This window comes from Takifugu flavidus, chromosome 11 (genome assembly GCF_003711565.1).
Source record: "Takifugu flavidus isolate HTHZ2018 chromosome 11, ASM371156v2, whole genome shotgun sequence".
NCBI classification, from domain to species: domain Eukaryota; kingdom Metazoa; phylum Chordata; class Actinopteri; order Tetraodontiformes; family Tetraodontidae; genus Takifugu; species Takifugu flavidus.
The window spans coordinates 6743260-6757397 of record NC_079530.1 but is presented as its reverse complement, the minus strand read 5'-3'; positions in this window follow the sequence as shown (position 1 = coordinate 6757397).

Here is a 14138-nt window from a genome sequence, read left to right as displayed (position 1 = left end):
TGAGGAAGTTGGGTAATTAGCCGCATTTGCTTTTGCAGACTGCTGCCAGATTTGTTCCTGACTTCAACAGTCGCCAGCTTTGTTTTCCTCTCGGCGCTAAAGGCAGAGTTTGGACCGGTAGCGCCACCGTGAGGCCACTTCAGGACGATACAACGAGCGGACGTTTGGAGGTTAAGCTGTTGTGAGTTAAGTTGATCCAACTGACTGTTTAAAAATGACGCCACCGATTTTAGCTTCAGCAATAGAAATAATCTTCTTTCCCCTAAAATGTATTATTCTGTATCATATTTATTAATCTTTTCTTGAAGCCAGAATAGAACTAAAGGCTCTTAATCAAACAACAAAGATGTGTTACAGTAAAGTAACAAATATACTAAAATCTATACCTCCAAAAATGTAGATTATTATATAAAGAATGACACGAAAACGAAGAGTGTTTCTTTAAACGGAGTCACGTGTTCGAAGTTATTTTGGCTCTTTTCCGCCACCGTGTGGTTGTACTCTGTCGTTGCAGCTTCGGGGCTGTCATGAATTCAACACGCACGAACTCAGCATGGATGGATTCGTTTTCGTGATTGACAGCTGTCTCCAGCAGATCCACAGATCCACCCAGGTCGACTGTGCGTGGCTTCAGGCTCCCGCCTTGCACCCCCCTCGTTTTCTACTCTCTGTTTTATGTTCAGAAGGAAACCAGCAGAACAGATATTTGCCCTCAGGTCGTGATTCAAAGCCCCCTGTTTACGAAACGTTAATGATCCCAAACCCAAAGTCAGCCCTTCATTCATCATCCCTGCCATCCTGACCTCAGACATCCCAGATATGTTCCACCAAAATAGCCCAATGGGGGCCGCGCTCACATCAACAGCTGCCCCCAAATTAATTTTAGAGGCCAGTAATGAGCAAATATTCTGATTGAATCCGATTAAACAGACGTGCAGCCTCAGTGAACGGTAGACGCATACAAAGCAGGTCAGTTTGCTGTTAATTCAAACCACACCACATGCCCCCCTCACATCAGAACCCCCCCCCCCCCCATCACAAAACACATCAACCCTGACTGTGTGACCCGTCTGACCCTCTTCCTCCCTCCACTCTGCATCACAACCCTCCACATCCAGGTGATAAATGAGGCTGCTCTGGTTTGTGCTGTCGGGTCAAAGGTCAACCGAACCATTCTTAAGGCTCTTGAGGGCAAACTGAAGTGGCTGGGGCTTTTCCAACCGCAGCCTCCCGAGATCATCACGCCCTGGAGGGTAAAGGTGTGGCTCAGGATGGCAGCCGAAGCTTTATTAGCTCTAATCCCTCTGAATGGACACCTGCAGCATTATTCGGATCTAATAATCGTGCGCGTAGGCTCAGCAGGTCGCCGGTGTTTCGCCTGTGCTTCTCTGTTGGCGACTCCGCCTTCGCAGATAAACCTTGTTCTGAAACCCTCGGGTCCAGGACGCTGACCGGAGGGCCAGGTGTGGCCCCCAGGTGCTCGCTTTCTGGCTCCAGGAGCCTGGAGAGCCTGGGAAAAAGTGCCCTGAATCAGACATTTCCGGAGTCCTTGGAGGTCATTTTCAAGGTCACGTGTCCTCAAAAGGATCCAGCTGCAATCTTTTAATCATAAACCAGGAGGAGAATTCTCTAAAATCTACAGATCAGATGTATAAACAGCGTTTGCCCTCCCTCACATGTCGGGCTGCTCCAGTCATTCATGACGGATCTGACATAAACGGCTAATTATGCCACTGCTGCTGTAAACAAATCCACTGGTGATCAACCAACCCGACTTAAGCTCCTGCTTAGATTTCCACGCGCACTGGCGCAGACCTGCCCGTGCACGCGCGCACGTGCGCTTGACAGATCTTAAATGGTTTGGGCTGTCAGCGCAGCGCCGGCAGAGGTTGATGAGATTAGACGTTTGGCATCAGCCGTCAAAGCCCAAACGGCGTTGTTAAAAAAGGCGTCTGCGCTCCTGCGCGCTGTGTGCGCCAGGATCGAGCCGCTGTCGCTGCTCCGGGAGGGCGCGTTGATGGAATGACACGGATGTCGGGATTAGGGCACATCACCGGGATGGAGCGCTGGGGAAGAGCGACGAAGACGAGTCTCAATCCTGGACAACAGGTTTAGGGACGCGGCAGGATCCTCCGGGCTCACTGGAGGGGGGGAGAGCTCCGGGTTCGGGAGGGAGAAGCTTCTGGGATGCACAATATTCATTAGTACAAGGAGGAAAGTTTCAAAAGCACAGAGAGCAGCAAGAAGGTTTTGGGTTCGATTCCCCTTCAGGCTTTACTGAAGGAGATTTCTTGCTCTCCCAGTGTCCTTGTGGGTTTTCCTGGTGCCTCCCATATTCCCTAAGCTTGATCATTGGGTTAATGGGAGCTGAAAATGTCCCTGGGAGTGAGTGAAAGAGTCTTAAATGATCCCGACACCCTTAATCTAACCTGAAGGTCAAATCGATTCAAAACTCACCTTCGTCTCCTGCTGACGACTCAGTTATTCCTGATTATTAAACAATAACGGCCCAAATTTCTGTTTTACCCTCACACTTCCCCTGTGTGAATCTGACTAAAGACAGAAGAAAAACATACTCAAATTTCTTAATCCTAATTTCCTGCTCTTCCCTGCCGCTGAAGCTTTCTTCCTCTTCATTTTTCCTTTTGCATATCGTCGCCCTTTCTCTCTCTGTTTATTTTTGCCTGTACATTCACATTATTGTCAGAATGGGATGTTAAATACTCCAGATTTAGCTGCCTGTCAGCTCCAGCCCGATGTGTAAACAGGTAATACAGAGGCTCCTGATGCTGCAAAACACCACCCAGCTTCCTTCCTCCGGAGCGGCACCAAATTCACACCACCCTCCTCCGAACCGTCCTCAGCCCAGACGACTTCCCACCTCCTTTCAGCGCGGAGCAGGGCTGCGTTTATTTGCTCAACACTGGTGGTGACAGAATAGTCAAAAACGGATGAAAGTGTGACGCTCGACCCCGCAGGAACGAAGCTCCAGGAGGAGGTTTCCCCTGCTGGTTGCTAGTTAGCAGCAGGATTCTGTGGCGCCTCCTCCCAGTAGCTTTAATAGGACCGTAGTGGAAGCTGTGGGCGAACCTTTTGCCTTCACACGTCACTGATGTGTTCACTGGTGAATCGTCAGGTGTGAATGGGGCCTCGAATCACTTCGACTTGATTTCCACCACTTCTGGATGCATCTGGTAATTAATTAGCAGGAATCAGATTCAGGTCACCCGACACAAAGGTCCTCTCAGGGATGGGGAAATCCTCTGGAAACACTGGTTGGCTTTGCATTTTTAATGGAGCCAGTCTGTCCTTTCTAAAGCCATCGGCTCGAAGCCCGCAATTAGTGCGACGTGCGTGTTGACAAAAGCTCGGTTTTTCGAGCTGACAATCCCTGAGCGGCCTTCCAAACAAGTGTCGTTAATTTCTGCACGTAGATGAAAAACACCTGTGATAAACAAGACAATTATTCCGTTCATTCCGTCGGGGAGCCGTGCGTTATTCATACACGTGCACGCACCCCCCTTAAAGGCAACTTGATATCCCCCCACAGAATTCCCGCTGATTAACTCGATACTCACGACTGTTTAAAATTCATCCCGCCAATGAGCCAGAAACGGATCTGTTGCACGTGCCCGTGCGCGCATGAGCGTGTCCCCTCTCCAAGATCCTGGATGGCGAATGCATAAACTACCCGCGTCCCTGGTGTCAGCACAATTAACTGTTAAATAAAAGAGCCACTCCTCGACGCTTCGGCTACATTTTAATTAGACAAAGCTGCTGAATTAAAGCACCGTTTTAGTCAAATAAACAGGCCAGTAAAAAGCTCCCGGGAGGCAAACGGAGAGGGAGGCCTGATTGTGGCAGGAAATGGAGAGATAGCAACAGTTCACCGCAGAAACGCCTCTGATTTGGTCAAACAAGAAATAAACTTTCTTTCTTTGACTCAACTTTTATGTGTTTGTTCAGCTCTACTTTAAATAATAGTTTATATGCGGCTTCTTTGGCTGACTCAGGCCGTCCTGTGTAAATAACCATGGAAAGCTAATACAAGAGCAAATAAGTAAAACAAATATGAGAATGCTTTCTTTTTTTGGAGGGACAAAAATGATTTTCTACACAAAAAGTAAATATTTTGATGAGTTTGGCTGCTCTAAATCTATATGATAAACCTTGAATTATGCATTCTAAATATTTAGAACATACATGCACGGTGCTCCATTGGTGCGCAGGTCATTGGGTCGATGCCGGCGGCCCTCAGATTAGCTCCTAAAGATGCGTTTCCAGTGTGTGACGGGTTTTTCCTGCTGAGCAGGTGGTCTTTGAGGGGTCACGACGTGAAAGGCAACAGAGAAAATCCTCTTAGAAGCCACTGAGGTGCCCTAAAGCGCCAGCGTGCAGTTTTAAAGGGGTCTGTGTTTAATCTGGGATCCTGAAAAATGAGGGATTAGCAGCCGGCATCAATTTATAATAAACTCACTTCAGTCTGGTGCGTCAAATATATTCATTTTCCTCGTGAAGCTCTTTTATGAGACTCTCGGGGTTAAATTTAAGCCACAAGTTCTTTTGTTTCTGCAGAATTTTACAGAACTTATCTGTCCTCTGTAGCCAGATTCGCTCAGATTTTAATATAGAATATAGAGACAGATTATAGAGCATTAAAGAGACAGAATACCGTCCCCACCAGTTAAAACTGGCAAATATGTTCGGTTACTCCGTCTTTTTCATCACTTGGACCATCTTCTCCATCGCTCGTCATCGCCGTCTTCATCTATTCTCGCTCTGCTCCTCAGAGAATTCTTCTCCCACGTCTTTTCTTTCTCCTATTCCTTCTTTTCCAGATTTCCATGGACGTGACAACGTGCGCACTGTCACATCTGTAATCAGGCTGTCAGCGCCATTTTCAAACACTGTCAGTCGTTTTGTTCCTCCGAGGCTCAAAGGCTGGAAATATGTCCAAAATTCAAACGGCTGCGTTGTCAACACATATGCTAGACAATATGTTCCCCTGTCAGGGGATGTTTTTTTTAAATGTAAAAGCTGAATGAAGATGGCAGAAGGGACAGTTTAAGAGAATTCAATTGTCTCCAAAGAACAAAGTCAGTTTTTAAGGAGATGTACATCATATATGTGGTAAATATTAACCTTTAGTGTAAATTTCCGACTACATGTATATTATTATTGTTAATAACAATAATAAATCCTACATTACGACACCTGCATTTACGGCAGCGGTTTTAAAAGGTGTAAGTGCAATTTGCCACTATGACCACTGGAGGGCAATATAACCCCGGCGGTAAGACACTACAGGGGCGGCTGAAAAATGCCCCCAACTTCAGCGTCTGAGGGCAAAGTGGCGGGTGAATATTACTTAAAATCAACCAACCTTATTGTTATGAGTACACATTAGAGCCACAAATGAAGTCAAACACTAAATAAATAAATAATTCTTCTTGTGTTGGGACTTTAATCTGTTCCAGAGTGGCTTTACTGGGATCATCCGCTTTAAGGCTTTTTAAAAACGTATTTAATTTTTAAAGATGATGTGAGCATTTTTTTTTTTGCACCCAGAGAAACTTGTTAGCAACAGAGCAGACAAACCACTTTTCGAAATACTTTTTAATGAAAGTAAACCTTTACAGTTACTTTTTTCCGAGCGTGTATCTTTTGAGAGTTGCTCTCCAGTTTTAGGAGTATTTATGGAAAACACCTCCACTTTCTTCACCCTTTCTCCCCAGAACGGCTCGCGCCTTTGCAGCAGCTATTTACAGTCCCATAATAACAGCTAGATAAACTCTTTTGATGTGCCGCGATCTCAGATCTCTTCCCTCTGTGTCTGATGGAAATGGGTTTAGACATGGCAATCAGGACGTATTCTCGTACGGGGCAGTGATTGATTCTTAGATTATCTTCTGAATGCAAAGTTCAGATTTCTCTTAGAGAGGTTTTTGTTTTGAACCCAGTCACAGTCAGCCAAAAAAAAACTTTCCCTGATGGGAATCAGCAGAGGAAGGTAGCGTGAGGTGAAGCCAGTCTTTGTCCTTTGCTGTTGCACCAGTTTACACTCTTTAATGAATCATTCTAAAATGTTTCATGTTCTGTGTTCAGGCAGACACAAATGAAAATACTCTTTCAAGTATTACAGGAAATGAGAAAATCGAATCTTGTTTGCATTGCCTGCGCCTCCCACCTACTTTAATAAGTAAAAAGACGGCCACACCGACCTGGGCTCCCAGGGACCTGGAACATGGAGCCGCCAGCACAGGCAGAATTTCCAGGAGGGAGTTTGTGCAGACGGAGGGACGATGCTCCGTCGTGTCAGGCTGCTTGTGCAGGTTCAGCATCCGGTGACAAATCCTGTTTTTCAATATTGTGTTCCAGCGAGAGAGCGGGAGTCCAAACAGAGTCATAAAGTGCTGCATGGTTAAGCCTGATGAATTAATAACAGGGAGGCAGATGGGTCCCCGGGGCATTGTGGGAGCAGAGCAGCATGGAGAGAACCTTGATATCTAACACACAGACGCACACACACACACACCAAAAGTGCACTTGATCTAGTTAAGAAACGTTGAAGTTTTGTGTTTAAAACTTGGCACATTGTCACAGAGGCGGGTGGAATTTGTCGCATTCGTGGCGCTGATGAAGGTCAGTGAAGGTCAGATTGATGCCGATTGAATCCATCAAATAGCGTCAGCGTAGCAGGAAGGTTCATTCTGCCCTCTTCCTCATCATCCTCTCCATACCTTCCATCTCAACCTGGAACTGGGCCCTCAAACAAGTGCAGCAAGATTCTTCTGGACTGGAAGCCAGAGAGCAGTTCAGTCATTTAGGCTCCAGTCAGGCCTCCGTACGGTGTCTGCTGCCACTGGTGAGGAGGCAACAAGATGAAATATTGGGGTGTAACAATTTCAACCCCTGACTTTCATTTAAGCACATTAACAAAGGTTTTTTTTTGTCTTTTTCCAGATGGTTTGTGGCCCCTGGAAAGACTAGGCTGGACTCCTGATGGGCCCCTATCTGAAAACCAGTGAACCCTCACCTGAACGTCTCATCTTACCAAGAGTGGACTCAACAACTGCGGCAACAGGTTAATCGCCACGGAAACACAAACAGAAGCGCTGTAGGTGATTGATGATGATGGTGGGGGAGGGGGGGGTCGTTGACACAACAAAACGGCCCCTGCTCCGTCTTTGGCTCCTCAATCCGCCATGTTGAATAATTGAAAAAGTGGAGTCGAGGCGCCATCCCTGCGTCTTCCAGCTCCCCGTCTCTTGTTTCCTTAAGGTCTGACACGGTGTTGCTGCACGCCGCTGTGCTGGCGAGTGAGCAAGCGCTCTGCTGGGTTCTACACGGCACCAGTCTGAGGAGGTACTGAGGCTTTGGCCTCGGATAAATATGGATGGGCAAATAAAGTGCATACAGATGACCGGTACGAAGTCGGGGAATGTGCTTTGGCACAGAGACAACCCTGAATGTAAAGAGCACACACACACACACACACACACACACACACACACACACACACACACACACACACACACACACACACACACACACACTCTGCTGCACAACACCTGCATGTCGGTGAGTCTGAATTTTGGCTGTCAGGCCGATGGCAATCATGCATTTATGCATTTGTGTGCATTGTTTATGTGTGTGTGCCAGTGTATGCATATGCATGTGCGTGAATGCGCGGGTGTGTGTGTGTGTGTGTTGGCTGCCAAACGTGGAGAGCAGGAAGAGGAAGAGGCTAAATGGTTAGAGGGGGTGTTTATTTATTCATTACCCAGCGGCCTTCTGTGGTTTCAGGGGGACATGGCAACACTTGTCCTGGGCCCTTTAGCACTGGTCTGGTTGTGGCCCGCTTCAGCCCTGCCAAAGCCCTCAGCCCTCAACTTCTGTTCTCTATTCCGTCTATTTATTGTTTCGCCTTCGGTTCTGGCTTCGGTTTGCACGCTCCTTTTCCTCGCCGTGCTCAGCCTTACCTGTCCTTCTTTGGTTTTCTCCTCTTTTTTTCTTTGGGTTCGATAGCTCACACTGTTGCTCATCAACTCTTGCTTCATAATTGCAGGACGGGACGCTTTCAAACAACCACGCTGGTTCTAAACAGTGGTCGCTGAGTTCCCTATCAGGAAAAAAAACCTAAAAACTCGGTTACCAAACCAAACAGTTCCACAATGAACAGTTTTGGGTCGAAAAGAAACAAATCACACGCTGGCGATGGCGACTTATGCAAACGCGTACTGTAATGGAAGCTGGTGTGATGCCCTACCTGACCCGACTGGGCTAATCTCTCCCGTGGTGGAGGATCATTGATCCCGTGACAAAAGGACTGAGACATGCACACGTCTTCCCCCTGACCTTTCTCTTATACTTGGCCCGAGTTTGTGTTCAAAACCCCAAACCGATCAATGGCAATACCAGGGGGATCAATTTCTGGGGCTTTGTGATGTCACATCGGATACCACATTGCTGGGGCTGGGTGGCGTGAAGGAGCCCGGTCAGAGCGGCGCTTCAAAGCTTCGGTTCCCCCTCAACAGTCAAACCATTCAAATCAAGTCAGATCAGCACCAGGAGCCGATGACAGCGATGTTCCATCCTGCCTTTTTCTTTCTGCCTGTTTCCTTCATGTTGGACACGTACAGCCGCCTTCAACTGATTCGTTCTTACAGATGATTTTATATCGCACACTAATAATCTCTGAAGTGCAATTATAGCATCGCTGCTGAATTCAGCTGTTGGTTGCTATAATTAGCATCCTGCAATAAAGGCATTTACCAACTGTAAACCTTATTGGTTGAAATGTACATGATATTTAACCTTTTGACCTTGATCCCGAGTTTGCAGCTATGCTAATGCTAACATCAGCGTATTATGCTAACAGACACGGTGGTTGTGTAGAATTAGAACACACAGTCATATGTATTATACTATATTATATATCACAGTCAAAACTTGGATGGAAACTGGGGGGGTTTCAAGAAAAATGGGTCAGAGAGGGCAAATCAGCACATAAAGGAAGTAAAATAGTAACCCTTAAAAGAAGAAAGCGGGGGAAAAACACAAAAGTATAAAAATTTCATTGAAAAATAAAAACGATGTTATCCCGCAAAAACATTCTAAATGGGCTCGGCAGGGCTGTGTGTGGCGGGAAGCCGCACAATGTACCTAAGGCACTGCAAAGTGTTAACACGAAAAACACATCAGAGGAGAGGAGGGAGGGAGGGAGGCATGGGGGCGGGGGGCGGCTGTGGGGGGCGCGCACGCATTGAGATGCAGACATGTGGCCAATATGTCCCACTTTGCAATTAGCGTGCCTGATATGAGCGCGAGGATGAATGATGTGGGTCAGCGTTGCGGCGAAGGTGTTTTTGTTCTGAAGAGCCAAGCGCATCTGTTTGAAAATCCTAATTGGGTTCAAACTTGCATGTAGACGTGGACTCTTTTCGCGTCCTGGTCGTCTCTTCATCGCGCTGTAGAAGGTTCTGCTCATCTCAGCAGCCGTGGCTGATGAGCGGAGACGAAAGAAAGTGGTCGGTGAAAGGATTTTTGGGTTCTGGGGACCTAAACCCAGAACCTTCTGGGTTCTGGTCACTTTACTGTCATGTTTCCTCCCCTCCCCCTTCCAGAGGAGGTGATCAGAAGTTTCCAGGACAGATTTTACATCCGGCACAACGAGCCCCCCTCCTCCATCTGCCTGTCCCACTCCTTTTATTGGCGTGGAAGCATCTGTTGTTTGTCCTTCATCTTCGCCACATCAGTCCCTCCGTTTTGCTTATTTCATCAACAACATCTCAACCATTGGGTCATTCAAGGAGAACTTTTTGTGGCTGCGGCGTCTAAAGCTAAATGGTTTGCTCTCCGACCGGGTCCGACCTTCCCCGTTTGGCGCTCTTTTTAACGATGAAGTAATTGCGCGATTATGATAAACAGCGTCTTTGTTTCGCTGATGTTTTTCGGTGCGGAAGGCAACAGTTTCAGAAACGGCTCTAATTCCTCTTTGGAGAAAACGAAGCCGAAACTTGACAAGTCTAATTGGAGAAATGAAACGCCTCGAGCAAAGAATTCACAACCAGGGATGTTTGTGAGGAGAAGCCTGCCTGTGTGTGTGTGTGTGTGTGTGTGTGTGTTCTCTCACAAGTCTCCGGCACACATTTGCAAACTTTTATTTGATAATGAGGGAAAAGCACACGCCGGCATCCCCCCGACGCCGCTGCCACAGCGGAATGATTGTGACAAGAAAGGAAGAGGGGAGCAAAGTGAAGAAAAAAAAAGGCTAATGAAGGAATTAGTCAGTTAAATATCTCAGGGATGTTCTCGTCTTTGTCTCCTCTGAGCCCCCGAGTGTTCACATCAAACCTTTTAATGCCTTGATATTTGCAGGAAGCCGCACAGGAGCGGCAGCCACAGAGCAAACACTGACAAGGATGCCCTGAAACTACAATCAAACACACACACGCGCACACACACGTTTCACTGGTCTGTTACTGGTGTCTAACTGGTGCGCCCGTCCACATTTACCACAGCCAATACATCCACTTAAAGTAAAATATGTCAGAGCGATATGAACCTCGGAGACCTCCTGTTAAGAGCTTGGACGGTGCTGTTTAGTCAACACTGAGGTCATCTGAACCTTTAACCCCGTGACTAAGCTCAGATTACACCACCTCTCATTCAACCCATCGCTGCCTCCAGATCAAATAATATCTGAGGATCTGATCCAGAAGCTGTGGCTAATAGCTGCCCGACTCTCGGGCTCATAATGGAATGAACCGAGCTGTGGACTTCGCTTTCCTGCCCCGAGGCTTTAATCAATTTCCCCTGGTGAGGGGCCGGGCCACAGAGTTCACTGTTTGCAGGGCTTGATAAAGGAAGCCGAGAGGGGACCTTTAGTTTGGCCTAATGTCAGGTTCCCCATCAGATAAACACGCTGATTTGATCTGGGTGCTGCAGGGGGACGACTGCTGCACTCCCAGGAATTCTTCCAATCTGACTGTATGAGTCTGCTGAGCAGTTTCCCCGTCCCTCTGCGGCATCTGATAGCACCTAAATGTGTTTCTGAACGTATTAGATTGTAACGTACGGCTGTTGGTACCTGCGCAGATGTCAGATAGAAACCTCTGTTTTACTTTACCATCCACGCACGTCAGCGCCGTCTCAAATATACATGTTTCCCCCCGTCTTGAATGATAGTTTTCCCGCTAAATTCCCGCCCAAAGCGACTCGTGAGACTCTTCCCACACCGCCAGGAACGTCTGGGCGCGTAAAGCCGCTGCTAGGGTTGCGTGTAATGCTCTCATCCATCTATCCCACCATTACTTCCTGTTTAATTGCCCCAAACGCTTCCACTACTAAACCCTCAACCTGCTCACATTAGATGAGCTGTTTGCTGCCCTCATAACCTCTCTCATGTGGCTTCTCAACAGGAAGGCTGATGAGAGGGGATATTAAGGCTGTTAAAAAGTAGAGGACGAGTGGGGGCTTCTGGGAGCCCGAAGAGGCAGGAACCTTTATTGGAAATGTAATTTTTGTTTGTCTGCAATTACCTCCCCGCTCATTTGTTTTAGCGAGGCTGCTGCTGCGGCGGGGAAGAGCGAGTGTGGTGGATTCTCCCAAGGATTGCTCTTCTGAGAGGCTGCGCTTTATTGCAAATGGGAAAGCTTTCATTGCAGATTGCCCCGCCGCTGCATGGAAACACGTGACCCACCCCGGCTCCCCGGCTCCCCGGCCCCAGCGTGCAGCGGGGGAAAGTTGTGTGGATGTGAAACGCACCGCGCGCTAACTCGATTGTAGCCTGGATGGCATAAAGGGGGTGTGATTATAGCCTGATTGTACAAAGAATTATTTAAGTTATCGGTGCCGCCACGAGGATTACCGGTGGTCTCTGTCGCTGAGCAGGACACACACACGCTGAAATTTCCCTAGATGCATGTGTCCACGAGTTAGCATGTTTGTTTAGCTGGGAGTGCTCTGTAGAAGACCTCTCATGTTGTCATTCCAGCTTTTTAATAACGAATAAATGCTTTTAATGATCATTTTCACTGAAAAACACAAGTTTTTTTTGGCAAGAGCGCTTAAATAATCAATAACTAACCGGTTTACACACACTTTACTCCCCGGTGGAGTGTGCCTCTGTGGGCATCTGATCCAGTTAGTAACAACCAATCACTTTGTCATCACTGGAAATTTCTTTAATAAGGTCAGCGCCCTCTGATCTCTGCCCCCAGGGGGTCGCGGGGCGGTCGCAGTTATAAGGCTGGCTCACACTGGGAGGCGCCATCACAGCTCCCAGGATGTTGCCGGGCTGGGGGGAACTGGGAGGTTTAGGGACAGGTCTGGGAGAAGGTAATTTGATTGGTGCAAAATTAGGGACTTCTCTGCCGAGGCATTAGTGGAGGGTTCCTGGTGGGTCATTTAAGCTTCACTTCCTCCATATTTCTCAGCTTGATTAAAAATTGATCGGCAACAGCAATGTGAATATATTATTGGGGCCATTACTCACCCCTGACAGATAATTGGATGGTACACACAACTCTATTTTCTTTGGGGGCAATGCCATCACTTGTGTGAATCCAATATGTGTGTGTGTGTGTGTGTTGTGTCTGAAGGAGGGAAAGGAAGATGGGAGCAGAGTGAAGATGGGTGTGAGGAAGTACTAAGTGGATTGATGGTTCAGATTTAAGTTCTTTTTTTAATCTAAGGTAATAAATCAGAGCCCTTTTCCCCATCTCGACCCCACAGTCCCAGTCTATGGGCGTGTGTGATGGATATGTTATGGAAACATCAGGAAAACCATTTTGGATTTCTTCTTTTTTCTGGTGAGCATTCAGAGCCTATTTCCCCAACCGTTTGGAATTCTGTCACGATACACATTGTTCAATAAAAGCAACACGGATTTTGGATTTGCCTTTAAGTTTCCGACCATGCCCCCTTCTCAAATTTACTTATTCCCGAGACTGAAAACGCACGATAGCGGTGGAAAATATCTGTGAATAAGCCAGTCTGATAGCGGTTAGCTAGCTTTGCTGCAGGCACACATGGATATTGGAATGAACAAAATGCAGTGTATGCTTGGCGGCTAATGCTATTTGCTCTTTGCCCAGGGCTTAGCATGCTGCTATTTTCATGCCCTCTTAATGTCTTTAAATTGCATGAAGGCAGAGACGGCGTGCACAACAAGTTATGAGGCAAAGCAGAAGATGTCTGCTGGTGCATAAACATGCGGGGTCTTTTGTCAGCAGCTTGGTGCCTTAAACAACCCCTTTGACATTTTATTGTATGCTGTAGTCCTGCAAAAATGGCTGCCCTCCAAAGCACTTTATGGCCTTGATTTAAAGTAATCTGGAGAACAATTGTACAGAGATCTAAAGATGACTTGATTTCTGTTCCGTGAAGCATTTTTCAGGAGACAACATGCTCACATTCGCAGGTTACGCAGGAATGTGAACCGGCGCTCTTCCTCCTCAGTCATCACTCGTAGCAAAGTGCTGCACTTGCTGACTCGGCAGTTCAGAGCAAGCCAGGAGCAGCTAATCTTACTTTAAAAAAGTCCAACTGGAATAATTAATGTCGCACCCAAGACACCTCTGATGAATTAAGAGACTACCGGAGCCGATTATGCACACAAAGATCAGGCAGCCTAAAGAACGAATGAATAATAGAGAAAAGTATAGAAGAAAATAAATAATAATAAAGGAAATCCTCCACGTGTCCATCGGTGGTGAGCAGCTGCAGCCACTGACCGTGAAGAAGCCATTTTCTACCCGGGAACCTTCTTCCTACAAATCATGTAAGCAGTCTTTAAACTTCTTATCTCCAATTTCTTTCCTTTCTTTTCCCTGATACTTTTTATTCTCCTGTCGTTTCCTCACCGAACTTTTCGACACTCCTCCAGACTCCAAAACCCTCCCTCACATCTCCTCTCCCTCCTGAGGGGAGGGGGGGGGGGGGGGGGGCACTGCTTTGCCCTGACAAAGACGCTTCTCCTGAGTGGAAATTACCGGCAGAGATTAATAACGACATTAGGCAGTAATGATGCTGCGCCGAATGAAATATTTATTAAAGATCCCTCTGCTAGCAATTAGCGTGGCGTGTAATCGTTCAGCACAAGAAATCAAGATGATTGTGCTGCAGTCCCTTTA